Source organism: Triturus cristatus, chromosome 1_2, assembly GCF_964204655.1.
Source record: "Triturus cristatus chromosome 1_2, aTriCri1.1, whole genome shotgun sequence".
NCBI lineage: Eukaryota > Metazoa > Chordata > Amphibia > Caudata > Salamandridae > Triturus > Triturus cristatus.
In genome coordinates, this window is record NC_140580.1 from 260,851,408 (window position 1) to 260,871,954 (window position 20,547).

A 20,547-nucleotide genomic window follows, 5' to 3' on the forward strand; every position below is an offset into this window, starting at 1 on the left:
TCATAGACCAGTTCATATATTTCTTTAGACAATCTGGCTGTCGGGTCTTCTGACTGAACCTGGTAAGATTTACCATCATTCAGCTGTCTTAGACATTCATTTCGATATGCTGTTGAGTCCATTATGACAATGGCGCCCCCCTTGTCAGCGGGCTTGATGGTGATGGTATTGTCATTGGAAAGAGACGTTAAGGCATTTCTTTGTGAAAGAGAAAAGACTTGAAGCCCTGCCCATCATTTCCATTGGCTTGCGTCACCGTTTATGCTAAACGGTGGCCAGCCATTGGAAATGGGGTTTTGTAGCCGCTGCCTTTTCTCCTTTTCAGATGGCCCATTCGGACAGGCTTGTCTGCTTCACGGCTGTCGTGAAGCACTTTCTTATCTTTATGGGGCCATATGTTTCTAATTAGCGTGAAGGAGCGCACTGCCCCTGACCTCTCAAAGGAAAAAAATCTTGGTTTTGTCAAGATTTTTTTCTTTGAGAGGTCGGGGGCAGTGCGCGCCTCCACGCTAATTAAAAACACATGGCCCCATAAAGATAAGAGATCGATGCTTGTTACTTGTGACTTGCAGATTACAGAAGCATTTCTGCACCTAAAGCATTGACCGTCAAAGTCATCTTACCACGATTACACCCAGAAAGCTGCTGAAAAAACACAGAACGTTTTGCTCGGATTACCTTAAGCTTCCCCTCCTATCCAGCTAACTTAAAATGCAGTCTTCCTGTCCATTTCCTAATTTTCAGCAGTTCGAGGTTTCAGGACAACGAACGTGTGATTGTCAGTCCAATCCCTCATCCTTACACACGCCTATGGGAGCACATTTGTCGTTAAGTACTTACATTTTCGCATTTTGGCCATAAAAGCAAACCCACGGAATTCAGAGGAGATTCAGGAAATGGAGTCCTTCCCTAATAAACCCCGCCTACGAACAGATACATAAAAATAAGACTTCTATCATGGCACTTGGGAGGTGATGGGCCCGTGGTGGACGCAGGAGTAGTTGTAGGGCAAGGATGGGCTTTCTTTTCTTTCAAATACTTTATTCGACAAATTAATGTCATAAAAGTAGACAATTCAATCAATCGTATAATACTATTACAAATAAACAAATACATGGTATCATCTACCAACTCATGGTGAATTACTAAACAAGTTAAAACAGAATTTCAAAGATAAAAACAATACGTTTCTAAGCATAGATAAAATGTACGAAATACAAGCGAGTACTAAGGGGAATTATGCAAAATGCCTATCACATGATACATAAAGTGCTTAATGCATAGTGCAAAAGACGCATACAGAATAGAGTGCAAACATATCAAACAGTACAGTCATAGAATATACTGAGTGCAAAGCATCAGGCAAAGGTAAGACCAAAAAAAGTGCTATGTGCAATATACCAGGCATACAAGAGTACACAACTAAATTTACGATATAACATTAAAAGTCTAGACAGTCAGGTAACGGGAATCTATTTCTCATCTTTTTAGAACGTATGGCTGAAACCAGAAAACTGGCAATGTTAAAAATATCCCATGGTGTACTTAGTAGCTGCAGGTAGAGTAATGCTGGTCTAACCTGCAAGAATCCCTTCCCTTTCAAAATTGGAATTAAGTACTTATTCCGCATAGTGGAATAAAAGGGACAAAACATCATAAAATGAAGGGTATTCTGGGTGGAAAAATTATCGCACTTACAGGGTGTTGAAAGCTCTGGGTTACTCCACTCCTGAAAATCACCTAGTAAGAATGGGATTAAATTAAAACGAAACCTAGTGAAAAGACAGCGATGGTATGGGATGCTAACTAATATCAAATAGGGTTCAATACAGATGTTGGTTTCTGTTAAAAAATTTGCCCTTACGAGTGGTTTCTGCAACTCTGTAACCTCCCGTTCTGCAGACAACATCTTCTTAAAGTTATTTTTTACCCATAAAACATCCTCCTTCCGTATCTTTTCGGGGGATTTAAATAGCTCAGGCCGTCCCAGTTTAAATAACCCGCTTTTAACATAGGTCAACCACTTAATTTTATTAGAGTTGTCCAGTCGTACACAGTCACCTAGGATGGTTCAAAGTCAGTTCAGGATTTAACCACACCTTGAGCCAGCAGAGCAACGGAGCTAGGCTCAAGGTGTCTGAGATGTAACCAATTCCAATTTCCTGGTGTATAGAGAAGACTGGTGTGGATTGTGGTACTGATAAAAGACCGCGTAGAAATTTATTTTCGGCAATTTGGATGCCTGGTTGATCCTTGTAGCCCCATATAGAGGAACCATAAGTTGCAATCGCAACACACTTGGCACTATATATTTTCAGTATACTCTTAATTGGTCTTGCCCCCAAGCGTTTAGCAAACCCCATTAGTCCTATAGCAGAACGTGTAACGGAATTCTTTTTAATTTTCTGCTGCGGAATCCATGAAAACTTCTCATCGAAGACTACCCCTAAATAGGTAAAAGAGGAGACCGAGGTCACCTCTTGACCATTACAGAAAAAGGGGTGGGGTTTTCTTGTTTTGCCACCAATTGATAAGATATGAGACTTACTATTATTCACAACTAGGTCCAACAATTTCATATGAGCCCCAAACGCATCCAAGAGCCGCTGTAAAGCAACCGCAGTGCGGGCAATAAGAACCGCGTCATCCGCGTATAGGAGAACCGGGATGGAATAGTCTCCTACACGCGGAATATCCGGGGTTGCTATTAAAAGTGATCTGTCTAGGTCATTAATATATAGGGTAAAAAGAACTGGTGCCAAAATACACCCTTGCCGCACACCACGGGCGGATCTAAAAGAACTTGTACATTTACCGTCCTGTGAAATTCTGACCGAGGCGAAAAGATCCTGGTGGAGATCGGACAGAAAGTACACCAAGGAAGGATCAAGACCTTTTTCTAACAGGATGGTCCACAGCTTAAACCTGTTGACCAGGTCGAAAGCTGAGGATAGGTCCATAAATGCCAGTCTAATACAGCCTTCCTTCGCCACAGTATATTTGTTGATTAGTAAAGACAAATTAAGGCACTGATCAATGGTACTTCTGTTCTTTCTAAAACCATATTGTAGGTCTGAAATAATATTCTTATCAACGGCCCAGTCAGAAATTTTCATTAAAATTACTTTGCCTAAAATCTTCACGGAAGAGTCGATCAAGGATATAGGTCTGTAGCACCGCGGGTCCCCTCTCTGTCCTTTCTTAAAAATTGGGATAATTGTTGAACAGGACCATGATGCGGGGAGCCAGAGACATTCAAAACATTGGCCAGGATCTTCGCCCAAAATTTAGGGTTTGATTTAAATGAGTCAGCCGGGACTAAATCAGGACCAGGGGCCTTATCACTGATAGTTTCTCTTATGGCTTTCTCCACATCTTCTTCTCAGAACACAAGTGAAGTTCGCAATTCCACAAATGGGAAGCTAGGGCAGAGTTCCAAGTTCTCAGGAGAGGCATATATTGCCTCAAAATGAGACCACCATTGGGCCTCAGTGATGTGGCAGTCCTGAGTCTCATTTTCCAAACCAGGGAAAAAAGGGGTATTGATGATCCCCCAAAATTTTGAGCTATCCCTGATGACGTCTACTGAAAGCAATGCATGCCACGCCTCAGCCTTGATCTCAGATTGTTGTAGGGCAAGGATGGGCTGTTAATACCCTCGGCTCTCAAGAAAAAAGTACAATGATAACAAAGTGAAACGTGTTTTTTTTTTTTAACGCAGCTCCTGCATATATTACATTCAAAATCAACTCTCAAAACTGCCCAGAAGCCACACGAGGCCCCTTGATCCAGTTACGGATATTTAGGTAACTACGGTGCACTCTGGGACTTGTAGTTTTCCTTTTTTGTAAGTACGGGCTTGAAAATCCCAGCGTGAGGAATGTATTTGACTACCAAGCCGAAGCTGCAGAATTTGTTACATTTAGTACAATCAACTGGTAGCTGAGGGTGGGCGAGCTGTAAGTTCTCATGAAGAGCTGAGCCAGGACCTGGTTCAGCCCTCACAACCAAACAATGACCCGAAACATCGAAATCCCATTTTATAAATTAAACCCCTACAAAACTTTTATTACCTGATGTTATTTCACATCATTTCCGACATTTTATGTGATGCTTTTTACGGTTAATGCTTGAAATGACGCCATTATACCACATAATGTCACTTTCCAACCGTTTAGGGGAAAGTCTTGTCGCAGGAACACGTGAGCAACCAGAATGTAAGCAGCCGCTGTTTGACATTAAAGTGTGATTTGGTGCAATTTTTAATGCAATGTGCGTCCTCGCACCTACAGTGGATGGAAGGCCACATTTCATTTTGAAAAACGGTACCAAAGGCCTAATTTGCGGTATTTGTAATTTTCTATAATCTTCTTGACATTTTACGTAATTACGTATAGGGAAATTATGCGAATGTATCAGTGTTCTAATATAAATCATACATCAGATGACAGCTAAACTATGACGAATTACTTAAAATAAAAATACTAGACAATATTTTATTTAATAATTTGTGTTGAATTAATTCCGGGAGTGACACTTATCATCGTTTCTAAACCTATATTAAGGAATTTTAAAGAGAATGCCTGGTCGACTGCTGTGTGTGAGACAGGTATGAGTTAGGTAACTCGTCATTAAAATAATGCATGGCTAAACGTTGCACTCGATGTAACTATGTGTGAGGGAAGCGGTGTTTGTGGCTAAATTTGGGCTAATTTACCTGTCCCTGTTTCTAAATTGTGCACTTGGGGCATTGAGGTACAGCAACATAAACTCGTCCTGCCAAGGATCACACACTTTAAACCGTTTGCCCACGATCACACGTTTTTGCGCGCTCTGCCATTCCTGCAGCTGGGATGTGCTTGCGTCTTCACCACTACACTGGAGGCGACTGTGGAGAGGGTTGTCAGTGCGCAAAAAAGCACGCAATAATGACCCCTATCTCAAGCTGATCTAAACTTCATTTGCATACGATTTGCGTTTGACCCGCCTCTCCCCTCGTCCTGTCATTAGAGGTTGCACTGTGTACCAGAGGTATGGGTTGGTGGAGGCAGGGGGAGGGCTGTGTCTGGTTGGCAGTCAGAGCGGGAGTTTGGAAGGTACTGCACTGCAGAAGTCTTGAACACAGATGCTGCCTCCGGACCAATTGTCACATAATGTCAGGGCTTTAAGTGGGATGAAAAAAACTGGGGGCGTCTCTCAAAGGGGCGTGGTCGATATATTAATGTAGTGGCGTAAACATTTATGCTGAAAATCTGTGCTCGGCATAATGTGCGTGTCGTACGACTGGTATTTGGCTGCTTCTGTTATTGCCTCCACGTATATTGTACAACAAGTAACATTACATCTACAACAAGCCAGGACAGTTGGCTTTGTCAAAGGTTGTTAGTTGCATAAAATAAATATACTACATGCATATATACAAACTATGGCTTTGTTGTATATACTATTGAAAATGCTGTGGTTCTTGCGTGAGAGGTTGTGGCGTATGGCCGGAACTGCCAACTTTGGAGCTAAGGAAGCAGGTTTGAGTCTCAGCGTCGGCTCAACATCCAGTTTTTCTGGGCAAATCAAAAACATAAATTAATATGTTCTTGTTGGTGCTCATATAAAGCACTTCGAGCTTTGCAATATAGAACTGTAAAAAAATAAAAGTTACATCAAAAACAGTGAAATGCTGCAGAGTTTTTAAAAAATCCATTCTGAGACGGTGGACGAAAATGGAGACCGGGACCTGTCTTGGCTCCTGCTTTTAAGAACTGCTGGTGCTGAGCACCGGCAGGACCCAACCCACTTAAAGCCCTGTATTTATGTGATGTTTTTAAAGGTGTGTTTTACCTAAAGCGCCACAATGCAGTCTACAATGCAGCCTGCACGTCTGAGTATGTGTGCATTACAAGAGAAAGAAAAATGGCTTAATGCTTGAGCACACAGTGCTGCTTAGGTATGCCTTTTGAGGCACCCATGGTTATCAGACCACCAAAGGGGTACCCATTCTCCCGCACAAAGAAGGCACATTTCTAAGTAATGTATTTCTCCAGGAGTCATGTTCAAGGTTCTGCTCAGGTCAGGTTCCGGGTCCGCCCAGTTTGGTAGCTATTCCTTCAGCATAGGTGCAACCACAAGAGCAACACAGCACGGTATGTTCACGGAAGGAAATCTGAAAGTGGGCAGGCGGGGACCAATGCATACAAAACATTAGTGAGGAACGGTATGGTTTGTACCAAGGGGTAAGTCAGAACGACGCCTACACAAATGTAGTCAATTCAATTTCAAGTCTTTATTTCGATTTTCAATCATAAAAGACATCATTAAGATATATAACAATTTTTAAAAGGAGAAAAACAAAAAAGAAAAAGAGAAAGGAACTTGATTTCATCATAAAATATAAAGTGTAACGTGCATAGCAACTACAGTTATAAATACACATCCCATTGTTAAAAATTGTATAAAATATTTAAAAACTTTATAATATAAAAAGGGTATTTACAGAAAATGACTGAGATATTCATATAAGACCTAATTTTTGAGCACGGATTACCCATATCCAACGGAGAAATTTTGCAACAGCGATAATCACAGGTTGAGAAGTATTAGTTTTAAGACACCGCAAGGCCTCACCACCTGTCCGGAAGCCCAATTGAAGACAAATAGGTTTAAGCCAAACCCGCCTGGGAATTTTGTACGGACAGATAAATAAAATATGCGCAATACTTTCCCGTTGTGTTGGACAGAAAGGACAACCAGGGTTGAGGCCTTCTCTCCATTTGGCAACGAAGGAATTAATAGGAAGTGTGCCCACCCTGAATTGGTGGTATCTCTTTCTGTCCTCCACAACTGTAATACAGTCCCAATAGCTTTCAAAACAAGGCCTGTCTTTGAGTACCATAAAATCCGCAGTTAATGACGGGCCAATGCATGAGCCAAATCTTTTTGCTGAAACCACACGCCAGTATAAATCTTTTAGAATTTTTCTAAAGGGAAAGATATGTGCTGTAGGATCTTCCCATAAACTGGCTAGGCCCATAGCAGAGTAAAGTACCTTGACCTCCCGCATCCCATCAAATCTTTTGCGCCTTATCAGCTTCTCTAACGTCCAGAAAAGCCCGAGCATACTGTGAGAGTTCTGGGGTAACCCAGAGTCGCCTCCAGTAAGCCACTGGTCTATATCGGGCAATATCCTCTAGACGTTGGACACCTAGGTCGTAAAAGAGGGGAATCAACGGAGTAGATACAGGAAGGCCAGTGATTATACGAAAAAACTTATTTTGGGCCCTAGTCATCGGGGTGAGGTTACTGAATCCCCACAATTCTGCCCCATAAAGAATTGCCGATCCTATCTTTACATCGTATATTTTTAGTGCTGGTATCATAGGCCTGGTATATGAGTAATGGAGCACTTTTGATAATGCACCAGTTAACTGAGCATGCTTTATAATCAACTGGGTAGTGTGCGGTTTCCATTCTAACGTTGATGCAAGGGTTATACCCAAGTATGAGAAAACCTTAGTCTGCTCTAATTTGACCCCATTCATTTGCACATTCCCTCTTACATATTTGGACTTGTTTAAAACCATAAACTTCGTCTTGCTTACATTTACAAATAGCCCATGATCTTTGCAGAAAACCTCAAACACATCAATGGCTTTTTGTAGACCCTGTTGGGTCTTTGAGATTAGTAAGGTATCGTCTGCAAACATCAACAGAGGAATCAACTTACCATCCAACTTTGGAGCGTCGGTAGGGGTTTGCTTAAAATAGTTGATCACTCTGTTGATGTATAAGGAGAAAAGGGTCGGGGCTAGTACGCACCCTTGGCGAACTCCCCTGGCAATTGAAAATTTATCTGTGACACTACCTGATTGGTTCCATCTAACTTGGGCAAAATTATCCTCATGAAGTTTCATTAAAAAGGTTAGGATGTCTGTTGGCATACCTTGATCTTTAAAAACTGCCCACATTTTTGCTCGAGGAACCAAATCAAAAGCTGATTTAAGATCAACAAAAGCCGCAAATAGCATACCCTCCCCCAACAGAACCACCCGCCAATATATTAACAAAAACCTAAAAACTTGATCTTGGTGCTTGTGTGACTGCGAAATCCTGCCTGGAGTGGTGTCAGCACTTCCTCCTCCTCAATCCACCCTTGGATTCTCTGTAGGACAAGCCTAGCAACCACCTTCTGTGTGCAGTCTATCAAGCTTATAGGCCTATAATTTCCTGGGTCTGAGCGCTCTCCCTTTTTATAGACCGGTATGATCTGGGTGCCCTTCCAGGTATTTGGTATGGGTGAACCATTAGCAATGCCATTAGCTAGACATTGAATGTAAAGTGCCCAAAGTTCCTTATCATGCAAAAACAAATCAGCTGGGACCGAGTCCAGGCCTGGTGCTCTGCCTCTGGGGATGGAATTCAGTGCCTTTCGCACCTCATTTAACTCAAACTTTCAGGGAATTATATCCTTAATAGGGGAGATAAAATCTTTACTTGTCCCCTCATCGACTTCAGTAGATGCAAACTGGGACGCATAGTGCGAAACCCAGAGGTTAGGCGGCACATAGTTTGTTGGTTCTTGCCTTTTTATCCCCCTGCCCCACTTGACCATATCCCAGAAGGTACACATTGATCGTTCTTTACTAGCAGAGTGAAGGTCCCTCCAATAATCTTGGTCCCAGGCACGTTTAGCATCATACTGGGCTTTTTTATATGCTACACGGGCACTCTTGACACGATCTCTGTCTTTTGTTTTTACTGCCACCGACAGGGCCTGGTATGCAGTCCTACATGATTTCCCATACCATTGATCCTCCTTTCTAGATGGCCTATTAGATTTAGCATGAGTCTGCTTCGTAAAAAAAAACCTAAGTTGATTAAAAAAGTTTGTGTGGATTGTATTTACATTAGCCATGGCCTCCTCTTGAGTGATGCAATTTTGTAAGGCATTTGTCGCCATGATGGTTAAGTTCCTGATAGTTAAAATTTGCCTCTCATTCCTTATGCAATTTACCCATTTGATACGCCTTGTATCATTTGATTGGACAATATCAACCTTCACGGGAGGAACCTCCTGACAATTGGACTTGAATAGTTTAAATGATAGAAGTAGGGGGTCATGATCACTTTCGACCCTTTCCACTACTACCATATCCTTAATACTGGACCAATATTCTTTGTTAGTAAGTATATAGTCAATACGGCTTTTTCGTAGTCCGTTATTAAACGTAAAAGCCCCATGTTTGTCAGAAACTGATCTGCCATTAATTGCACGAAGCCCTTGTCCGATACAAAGAACCTTTAACTGAAGTGCGGCCTCAGTCCATTTTTTAATGGGCAGAAGTGTCAACTGGGGAATATTCCATGTACAATCTTATTCTGAGGTGAGATCAATATCATTGGTATCTAGAGGTTCAAAGCAGCAGTTAAAATCACCAGCTACTATGATATTACCTTTTTTGCAATATGTGTCGAGGAGTACATCTAGTTCCTCCACAGTGTTTGAGGACTTACCCCCCGGCATCCCTCTGGCATAGACGTTAAAGACAAAAAGCTCCTTTATTCCAGGACACTGAACTTGAATTAGTAGTATATCATTACTTTTTGAGTCCAATTGAATTAAATTATACCTACTATCTTGTTTGACCCATGTTAAAAGTCCCCCCTTGGCTCTTCCATGGAGGCTAGGAATAGCAGGAACGTAAAAACTAAGGTAACCTGGTCTATAATCTAAAACATTCGACCAAGTTTCCTGGAATAATATAATGTCCTTGCTATCAAGAAACTTTGACCAATCTGATGACACTACTTTGTTTCTGAGCCCTGCCACATTCCAGGAGACTAAAGATGAGAAGACGGTACCGTCATCCCAGTTTTGAGTGCCATGTAATACGACTTCCTGTAGGCCTCCGCTTACTTTTTCCCCCAGTTGAAAAACCTCTTGCACAATGTAGTCCTTATTTTAACAATTTCTATGGGCATCAACTCAAGAAGTCTGGTTTACTCACCATTCATACGTGACAAGATTGTACAAGTTGGTCACAGGAAGACACAGATGGATTTTTTTTCAATAATTTACACCAAACTGGAATGGTATGGCATAGCCAATATGAATTGAAGATAACTAAGCCTCACGGTGACTGAGCGACCCAAACTTTACAATGCTGTTATAGACTAAACGAGCAACGATACTAGACAGGGACAGTCAATGACTAAGATGAAAGATGGAATGACAGAAGTAGTAAGGCTCTTTGGTGCAGCAAAAGTTCACTTGCCTTGTCTGTGAAAGGGGCAGTCATGAAGAGGCGAGGCAGTAGGTTTTGAGCGATAATAATATAATGGCAATATAACCTGGGGGAGGAAGTGTGCATGGCGACTGCGCCCTCAACATCTGCTCAAAAGAGTTTCCCCAGGCCTTTAAGTGGGGGCGTGGGGGCAGGCTCTAAAAGGGCGAGGCTTATAAACATGTAAGCTAAAGATCTGTGCTTAGCATCGTGTGCCGCCCGACTGGTACTTTGCTGCTTCTGTCATTGCATCCAGATATATAATACAACAAGTAACGTTACACCTACAAAAAGGCATTACTATTGGCTTTGTTAATTGTTGTTAGTTGCATAAGATAAATAAGCAACAACTATGGCTTCGTTGTATATAATATTGAAAATGCTTTGCGGGGGGTCAACAGGGGGTAAAATACATTGTCATTTACAACGCCATTACTTGATTAATGCCAGGGAAAAAAGAAAAAAAAACATTTTCGATGCCAATAGCTCAAAACAATGTCATTGGCGAGACCTATTGCATTGAAAATGCTTGTTTTATTTTATTTCTAGTTGATTTTGGCAACCGAAAAAAAAGCGCTCTTCTCCCGTCTGGTTTATTTATTGTTTAACTTTACATCCTTGCTTAACAAAACTGCTAGGCTGGTCACCCCCTCATGCCCCCACGTCAGAGCCATGGCATCCCAGGAATACCAGCCCCTGCTTTGTGTGAGCAGCGGTGACGCTATGGGCAGCCTGCCATTACTCCTAGAGCTGGTATCTCTACTTGTTTTCAATTATTGGTTACCGATCCAAATTGGATTGGCAAAGAAAAATAAAAGATCCTTGTCCAGGGCTCTCAATGTATGCCAATGGATCGTTGCGGATGAGACGGTGTGCACACAGCGCGTTATTGATATTTATTCTGCTGCAGGTGCGAGAAGCTCCTTCTTCGAGGACGACATTGCATTCGGTAATAAGAGCACAGGCGGCAGATGTCCCCCCCAGAATCGGATGTAAATCGGACTTTTTACGTCTATCACTACATCGGCAGAGCTCACACACTCTGCCCGTTTATTGGTTCTGTTTTTCTAATCCATACATGTGTAGTCAGCAGCATGGGGAAGGGAGGGCAGGGTGGCAAGCGTGGCCAGTGCAGATGGCTGTCTCTGTAAGTGTATTGGCTCCCCCCTGGCGCCCTATGACAAAAGGATACATTAATTCCTGTTTTTTATGATTCCTGACCCGCCCAAGTCACAATTATCATATTTCTTTCTCCAAAAGGCTATCGGTACTAAGCTCCCTTTCTTTCGCCATCGCATTCTCAAAGCAAAGTTTTGAAGGTGTGCCCACAAATATATCGCGTGACGCACAGTGACAGTGCTCCAATGCCCTCCCTTTACTCACAGATACATCATGTGGACCCCTGCAATACCCTGGCACACCTCCTTGTAGTGCCCTTGTGCATTACCCCCAGGTCCCTTATGTCCTCGTCCCATTCATTACAAAGTGGAGATAACCATCTCCCGACAGAAAAAAACAAGAGGAATGCTGGGACACTAATACTGCCCCTCCCACCGGGAATACATAAGCAGTACTTACCCAGCATCCCACCTGTTCTTTTTTTTCTGTCTGTCGACAGAATGGACTTGACTGTGCTGGTGCTGCTCCTGCTGGGCTGGAGTGGCGGTGCTTCTCTTCTTCCCCTGCCCGGCTGCCTGGCTGTGCGGGCGCGGGGTTTCATAGGCTATCTCCTGGCCCGCCGGGCTTGCTGGGAGTCAGTCTTTGTTGGAGCCGGTGTCCTGTTTGCTTTGCGTGGCCTCCCGGCCCTTTGCGGCTGGGGCTGGAGCTCCCGGTTTCTTCCGGGTCACGGGCTCGTCTTCCCGAGCTTGGCCGGGTGAGACGTGCTGCGCTGGATGGTCTCCTGCCGGTCTCCTGGTGTGATGGCGATTGGAGTGGGGGCCTTGTTCCTGGGGTTGGCCCCCACTCCTGGTGAGTACCGCTTGCCGGTTTCCTTACTTCCCTGCCTGTTTTTCCTCTGCTGCTCGTTTGAGGGTTTCTGATGTCCGGGGAGGCGCTGTTTGTATGCTTTCTCTTCTGTTTCCCTCCCCTTCTGGTGTGCCGTGTGCTGTGTGGTGCATACGCCTCTGCTTTTCGCTCTTGTGGGACGGGGCTTCCATGTTGGGAGGGGGCCGACCGGCTTCTCGTACTGTCAGTGCGCTGGCGGTGGGGGCCTTGTTGACTGGTGGCCCCCACTTCCTCTTTACAGCTTTCTTCCCTGACGTTGCCCTTCTGGGATTTGCCCGGTTGGGGCTGCGGGGCCTCCTGGCGCTGCCGGGGTTGTTCCCGGGTCCTCCTGCATGGGTTGCAAAAACGCACTCTACTGCTGAGCTGCGTACCCGCTTCTGCAGCGCCTCTTTCCGTGGGTGTGCTTAGTTGTGCTGCTGAGGGCTGGGGTGTCTGTATTTGGTGCTGGGGTGCCCGGTTGGAGTCTCGGGTGCCTCGGAACGGGTTGTGGATGTAGCCTTGGGGTTCGACTTCGCAGCTGGGGATCCGGGGTTTGAGTCCAGGCGACTACGCTCGATGTCCAGTACTTCTGAGCATTTGCTCTTCCAGTGCCTCGCTAGCGCCTAGCTCCATCTGTTCATGTGCACCGTTGGTGCTCTCCCCGTGTCCTTTGGGGTGTTCCTTGGGGTTCCTGTGGCCCGTCGGTCGGGCCCCTGATGGTGCGGGCGGGCGATGTTCCCTCCTGCTGTGGGGTTTTGCCCCTTTGGGGTGCTGGCTCTGGTGCCTTCTGTCAGCCTACGGCCATACCACCCTGAAAGCACCTGATCTCGTCTGATCTCAGAAGTTAAGCAGGGTCAGGCCTGGTTAGTACCTGGATGGGAGACCGCCTGGGAATACCAGGTGCTGTAAGCTTAACTTTTCTATCGGCGGCGTCGGGTTTTCCTGGTTGTGGCTCTCTGTGGCGGAGCGGGGTGCATCGTTTTCTCTGCTGTTGGGGTCCTGCTCTGCTGTCCTCCCTGGTTTCCTGCGGGGGGTTGGTTTCGCCATTTTGTGGCACGCCTATTTCGCGCTCGGCTCTCGGGCCTTGTGGGTGCTTCCTTTTGGGGGCTCCGGGGGCTGTGCGCTGTGAGAGGTCCTGGTGTTTTGGCCTCTGCTGCTCTCTTTGACAACTGTGGCTCGTGGGGGTGCCGGTTTTGTACCAGGCCCTCTTGCCTGCTTCCTTGCGTTCTGCCCCCTGCTGCTCTGCGGGTCGGGGTCACCTCTCGCATCCTCGGGTGTGGCCTATTGGGGTGCACTTCTGGTCCTCCTGGCTCTGGGCTCCTCCGCGGCTCCCTGCCCCCGGCAGGTGGTGGGACAGTGTTCCTGCTCCTTTGGCAGCTGCGTGGGGGGGGGTCCGGTTGGCCCCCCTGGGTTCCTGTTGGCCAGCCGGGGTCTGCACTGCTTTCTTATGTGCTTGGTCCGTCTGTCTGCCTGCCCGTTTTCAGGGGGCCTTGTTTGGTTGTGGCTTCTGCTCCGCTTGGGTGTGCTGGGTGTTCACCTCAGCTTCCTGGCTTCTGCGTGGTTGGTCGGAGTTGGTGCACGGGGGCTCCTGGCTTTGTTCCTCCCGTCCCTTGAGCTGTGAATGGTTCCCCTTGGGGCTTCTTGGGGTTGTGCTTGGTGCTCTCTGCGGCGCTTTGCCCCCCCTGTCTGTGGGTCCAGTTGGCGTCTTTGTTTTTCCGGCTTCCGTCCCATTCTGTGGGTTGGCCTCCCGGGGTTCCGGGTTGCTCGTGCCTCCTCGTGTGCGGCTGTTCTGTTCTCCTTTGCTCCAGCCTTGGGCTTCGGGTGTTTGCCCCGGGGCCTTCTGTGTGCTTGGGTTGCTTCAGGGGTCTGGCTGGTTGGTGATGTCTCCAACTGCTTGCCTCTTCCTTGACGGGTGCTTCTGTCTTGGTTGCTCCTGCCCTTGCGCGCTCTGTGCTTGCCTTTGGCTTGCTTCGGTGTTCCTGGCCGCCCCTCCTGGTTCTGCCTACATTCCTGCTCTCTTCTGGTCTCTGGGGTTCCGTTCAGTCGGGCCTGGTTTGTTCCTGGTTGGGGCCACCTGGGGGTGCCTGGTGTGGTTGGGCTCCTGCTCTTCCTTTCCTTTGCGCCCTCCCGGGGTTGTGTTTCCGGTGGTGGTTCGCCTTCGGTCCCTGGGGTTCATGCCGTTTCTGTTTGGGCCTGACTGTCTTTCGCTGCTGCCGCTCCTTGGTTTGGCGCCTGTTTCCCCTCTTCTGCACTGCGGTTCTCCCGGCTGGGGGTCCGGCTGTGCTCTGGTTGCGTTTGCTCCCTGGGGGGTCCTGGTCACATCTGGTACCCGCCGTGGATGCCTGCCTGGGTGTCTGATGGGGTTTCCCGCTCCTGCGGGTTTTTGAGAGCCTGTTGGTCGCCTTTTTTGGCTCTGCGTCCTTGCCTCTGCTCTGTTTGGGTGTCCTGGCGGGGCTCTGAGCGGGTTTGTGGCCGAGTCCTGCTGGGTCCTTCTGGGCCTGCTCCGGCCGGCGGTTCTCTTCACGGGCTTGGTTCGCCTGTGGTTGGGTGTCCGTTTTTCTGCCTGGTCCTGGGGTTCCGCTGTTTGCTCTTTGGCTTCGGGGTTCCCCTTTGCTCGCGTTCTCCTTTTCCTCCTGAGTTGCAGTTCCCCTGTTCCGGTCTGGGTGGGGTTCCGGGTTTTGTTCGGTGCTTCTGGGTTGGCGTGTCCTGGGTTGCCTCCTGTTGCTCTGGGTCTGCCGGCTTCCAGCTGGTTTGGGGTGGCCTTGGGCTGTGCTTCCTTGGCTTGCTGGCTGTGCTGTCGCTCTTCGGCTGGTTTTGGGGTGTTTTGCTGGGCGTTCCTGGTTCTTTCCTGGTTTTGGTGTCCTGGCTCGCTCCGGTCTTCCATTGCTTCCCCGGGCTCCGTTCCCGGTGTGTGTCTGTTTGGGTGCCCCCCCCTCCTTCTCTGGTTGGGGTGCGGTCCTGTGGTTTTCATCTTTCCTCTGTGGGGTCTGCCCTCCTGCCTGCGGGTTGTCTGGGATTTTGCTGCTGCTTGACCCCCTGACTTCTCTGCTTCCTCCGGTTTCCGCTTGGGCGGTTTCTCTGTTTCTTTTTCCGGCTTGCTGTGTGGTCCGGCTGGGGTGTGCTGGGGGTCTCTGTTCCTCCCAGCCTTTTGCTTTGGCCTGGGCGCTGCGTGGGCTCCTTCCTGGGGTTGGTTGGGCCTGCGGGTCCTCCTGCTTAGTCTGGTTGCTTGGCTCCGGTTCTGGCTTCCTGGCTCTGTGGTTCGGTGAGTTCGTGCCTGGTTGTTTCCTGGTTTGGGGGCTGCCGGTTGTTCCCGGTTACCCTGGGCTCACATCCTGCCTTGTTTTTTCCCTCCCTTTGGGGTTGGGGGTTTTGGGGGTTGTGGCCGGTAGCCTTGTCCCAGCCCTTGCTGGGCTTTTTTGTTGTTGGTTTCCGGTCTTTGTTGGCCCTCCCGTTGTTGGTCGGCTTTCGGCTGGTTCTTTCTGGGGACGTCTCTGGCCTGTGGTCTTTGGGTTGGCCTCCTCTGCCCTTTCTGTTCTGGGTTTGGTGGTCTTCCTGGTTTGGTTTGCGGTCTCCTTCTATGTGGGGCTTTTGGCCTCCTGGGGTTTTGGGTCTTTGTCTCCTTCCCTGTCCTTTTTGGTTTGGTTGGGGTTCCGCTCCTGTTCAGCCCCTGGGCTCTTGCTGCGGCTCCTCCCTCTGGGCTGGGGGTTGGTGGCGGGGGCCGGTTTCTGGCCTGTGCTTTCTTCCTTCCTTGTTGGTCTGGGTGCTTGTGTCTGCGCTCTGTTAGCCGGTCTTGGCTTCCTTCTTTGGCTTTCTTCGGGATGCTGGGCGGCCTTGCCCGGTGGGTTCCTTGGCTGTGTCCTTTGGGTCTTGCTCCAGGTTGCCCTGTCTCCAGTTTCTCTGGTTGGCGGCCTCCTTGTTGGGGCCCTGGCCTTCTGTTTTTTTCTTGGTTGTCTCCAGTCCTTGTTTGGTCCCTGCTGTCCTGTTCTGGGTTGCGGGCCGGTTGCTTCCTGCGGTCCCCCTTTCCCTCCTTCTCGGTGCTCCCTTCGGTTGCTGCTTTTGTTGTGGTTTCCTGTGTGTGCTTTTGGGTGCGGTAGGCCGGGTTTTCTGCTTTGGTATTCTCCACTTTGTAATGAATGGGACAACGACATAAGGGACCTGGGGGTAATGCTCTATTACTTACCGGTAATCTTAATTACTCCGGGTCCCGTAGTCCTCGCCCCATTCATACGCCCCTCCCTCCCGGCCGGCCGGCCGGCCTTCCTGTCTGGGCTTGGTTGTACAGGCGGGATGCTGGGCAAGTACTGCTTATGTACTCCCGGTGGGAGGGGCAGTATTAGTGTCCCAGCATTCCTCTTGTTTTTTTCTGTCGGGAGATGGTTATCTCCACTTTGTAATGAATGGGACGAGGACAACGGGACCCGGAGCAATGAAGATTACCGGTAAGTAATAGAGCATTACTCATGGACGTGATTGACCGCCATCTTGACCTTGGTGCATGCATTGCATTCATGCTCTCTGCTCGTGGTTTGCGTGGTCCCAGATTTTCCTTAAATCCACCCAAGCTACCATATTCCCTGTATGTACAATGCGGGGTATGTGGGTTTACTGTTGCCAGCCTCCTTGGACTTCCTGTCAGTTATCACTGCACGGTCTCGCGCTTTGTTGGGCCCACCCAGCTTGCCATTTTCCCAGCATGCTCTTTAATGACCGGACGCAGGAGCCATGGCTGGGCGGTCGATCAATCGCGCCCCTAACTCGTCCTGGTACTACACCTTTAAAAGAGAGATGCTCCTGGAGAGATTTGATTGGCTGAAGGGGCTGTTGGTGCAGGAGAGGAAAGGACACCTTTACAAGAAGCTCTGCTGTGTGGGTAGGTGATGGGAGGGAGGGGTTCACGCGTAGACTTCCCCCCAGGTTTTTTTCAGGAGTGCGTTGGCTGTGTTTGTAACTGTGGCAGCATATTCTATTGGCAACCAGGTGTCTAGGACACGCCCCCAGAGACAAGACTACTTGTACTGCGCATGCGTGTTATTATTGAACAGGCGTGCAGAAGTGTTTGGGTATTAGGTGTGAAATTTCACTGTCAGATTATTGAAGACCTGAGGCTATACTGCACTGGCGTGCAACAAAACTTTACAGGTGTGTGTGTGTGATGGCTGTGTAGTTGTGGGACCACGCTGTGTAGGTGTGAGTGATTGAGTGCTGTTTTTTGACCTGGTTAATTAGGTACGTGACGCACCCCGATGGTGTCACTATTTCTTCAGTAGTGTGATTTGCAGTGAGTGACTACAATGCACAGGCAAGTGACTTCCTGTCCAACTACACCGTCTAAGTGTGAACCTATGCCATGTACAAGAGCTTTTTGTGCAGGGCTTCGACTGAAACAAACAAGAATGTATCCATCATGCAGGTGTGTGTTGTGCACTGCACAGGTGTGTGGGGACACGATGTAGTGCAGGCTTCTCCAACCACTAGCTCGTGAGCTATTGGTAGCTCTCCAGTTACCTGTAGGTGGCTCTCCTGTGTACAGCCCAGCCTACTACATTAGAAGCTTTTGCTCAATTTAATTATTGTTATTTATTCCAAAATTGAAAAGTGTGTAATCAAGATGAAAATATGTATATTGTCAGATCATGTCAACTGATTTCTGGAGAAAAATGGTTGAATTTCCTAAATATATTTAGAACCGACAATTCAGTGATAAATCATGCGGAATTGGGGAAACTTATTACTACGATTATTATATTGGTGCCAGATGCATTGCAGCTATGGCTGTTATGTATTACCTATGTAGAGTCATTCCATATTTTCAAAGCCTTTTATGCATCAGTGCTGGCAACCTTACCTGATGCACTGACATGATCACTGCTGATAATCTTGCATATGGTGGTCACTAATGTAATCTTTTCTAATGTGGTCACAATTACAACTCTAACAATATTAGTAGCTCAGGATGATTTTCATTGACACTTAGTGGCTCTTATTATAGAAAAGGTTGGAGACCCCTGATGTAGTGTGAGCCTGCCTTTTCCAAAGTGCCCCTGTGGGTGTCCGAAGATACGGATTACCTGGTTGCCTGGACGTTGAGGCGAGTGGTGGGAATCACAGTGTACTCTGCGGGGATGTAAAGGTGCTGGTCTTGTGACCGGGATGCTTTGCAGTTATAGAAAGGTGGGAGGAGGGTGGTCCCTGTAGTGTGTGAGTGTTTCTATGTGTGTCTCTGGTTGCTTTGCAGGTGTTTGGGAGTGCGTGGTCTGGAAGGAGTTGAGCAACTGTTTAGTAAGTGGTCTCTCCTTAGGCCTAAGAGTGGTAGTCATAGGCATGTGTGAGGCTGGGTCTCTGGGTTTGCGAGAGTGGCTTTTCTATGGGTATGGAAGGGTGGGTGCCCTTCGTGTTTGCAGGGATGCAGCTCACGTGGCTCCCATGATGCTCTGTGTGTACAGGAGGATGGGGCGTTGCCGATTTGTGAGGTAAGGAGAGTTGACTCTGGGTGTGTGAGGATGGATGATCTGCAGGCGTCTGTTAGGTGCTCTGTAGGTGTGTGAGTGGGTATTCCCTAGGTGTATTGGTATAGGTACTTTGCAGATGCAAGAATGGGTGCATGGCTGGTGTGTGAGGTGGTTGTTCATTAAGTGGTTGGTGAGTCCAGGTGCTATGCCCGTGATTGTGGGTGGTCACTGTCTAGGTGGTCATTTGATCCTGTGACTCCCAGGGCGTTCTGCATGTGTGCAAGAGTGGGTGGTGTTTTTGTGTGTGGTAATGCTTCTTCCCAGGAGTTTGAGAGTGGTTCTTTCAGTGTGCTAGGTTGGTGAGTACAGTCGCTATGCAGGTGATTGTGGGCGGATACTCTCCAGGCAGTGAGCTGGTCTTGTGTCTCCCAGAGCGTTTTGCAGGTGTGCAAGAGTGTAGTTTTTCTGCGGTTAAATGCATGTGTGGGAGGGCTGGAGCTCCTCAGCTTGGGGAGAATGTAAACACAGGAGCTTGGTCTGGCTGCGGAAGGGGAGGGGGCTGCAGCATTCACTGCCTCACAAAACTTGATTTATGACTTTATTTGGCGTTTTGTAAATGTTTTGACACCTCCCCTCTGCTGCTCTGAATGTAAAGTACACGTCAGGATGCAGGGCCCCCTGCAATTCCAAAACAATAAAATCATGGTCTTCCCGGACTACTCCCAGGGGGTGCAGACCCAACGCCGCTCCTATGATGAAGGCAAGCAGAAGCTCCTCTCCATTGGTCTCCGCTATGGCCTCCTCTTCCCGGCCCGGCTCAAGGTTATCTTCCAGGACAAGACATTCTTCTTCGATAGCCCCGGGCAGCCTGGACCTGGCTCACGGAGGAGCGACCCCTTCTGATGGGGGTGGTCCCCTCTTCCGCCCGGCAGGACCCCTCGCAGCCGCACCCAACTCTGCCTAAGCCCCAGCGACGCCGGACCAGGTCCCGCAAGAAAAATGACCACCGGAGGGCCGTTTCTCGCTCGCGTCTTCGTTGCACCCTCCTTCCCACACTCCTACTCGAAGGTCCCCCTCCACCAGCCCGACTACTTCATTGGTCGACCTGAGTGGTATTCCCGAGCCCTCTGAGACCCTGCGTCACACCGTGTCGGACTCTGACCTGTCCCGGAGCCCCGAGATTCGTAGACCCAGTGATGATGGACGCTTGAGGGGGCCTCGCCCTAGGAACTTTGTTTTTCGCCCCGGCAACATCCGTGGGGTATCAGGTCTCGAAGTTCCGGCAGCAGGGGGGCTGTCTTACCGTTGCCCTGCCCTGGTGCCTTACGTTCCTCCTCAATTCAAGACTTGCTTAACGTACCGAATGCATTGTTGACTTGACTGTATTGGCAGCTGTTGACGAATCATTATCCGGCCAAATGGAGGGGGGTCCATCTCTGCCATGCTCCTGTTTCGCTAATCGTTTTAGCTTAGCATTTAGCCTCATTGTGGGGTTGTTGGTTTGATTTGTTTCTCTTTTCAGGGCGACAGATGCTTCCTCTTCAGAAGTATAGGGTTGGGGCGGGGGGGGGGGGTGGAGACCGTGGTCTCCCACCAGTTTGTTGTTTTTGGCCACCTACTGGACGCTGTCTGCCAGCATTAGTCGGTAGCTCCACACACCTCCTTCACCTTTACGCTGACACGAGACTCATCGGACCATGCACCTTTTACTCCACGACTCCGACCCTCCCACGGTGCCTCACATGGGACCCGGGCCTATCCGCGCTTGCACCCATACATCCACACACCGCTCACCTTGATGGCGTCCACCTTCAATAGGGCCCTCCACATCCTCTCCTGGA

General features: G+C 48.2%; 1 protein-coding gene and 1 non-coding gene across 5 annotated transcripts in view; both read left to right on the top strand.

Annotated features, from left to right (window-relative positions):
• ARL6 (ARF like GTPase 6) overlaps positions 1–20,547 on the top strand; it is a 955,202-nt gene that overhangs the window by 470,933 nt on the left and 463,722 nt on the right. The gene's annotated exons all lie outside the window — the stretch shown is intronic.
• On the top strand, positions 13,051–13,169 carry LOC146867124 (5S ribosomal RNA). The gene has a single exon (XR_014968601.1). It is a non-coding gene; the product is annotated as a 5S ribosomal RNA (ribosomal RNA).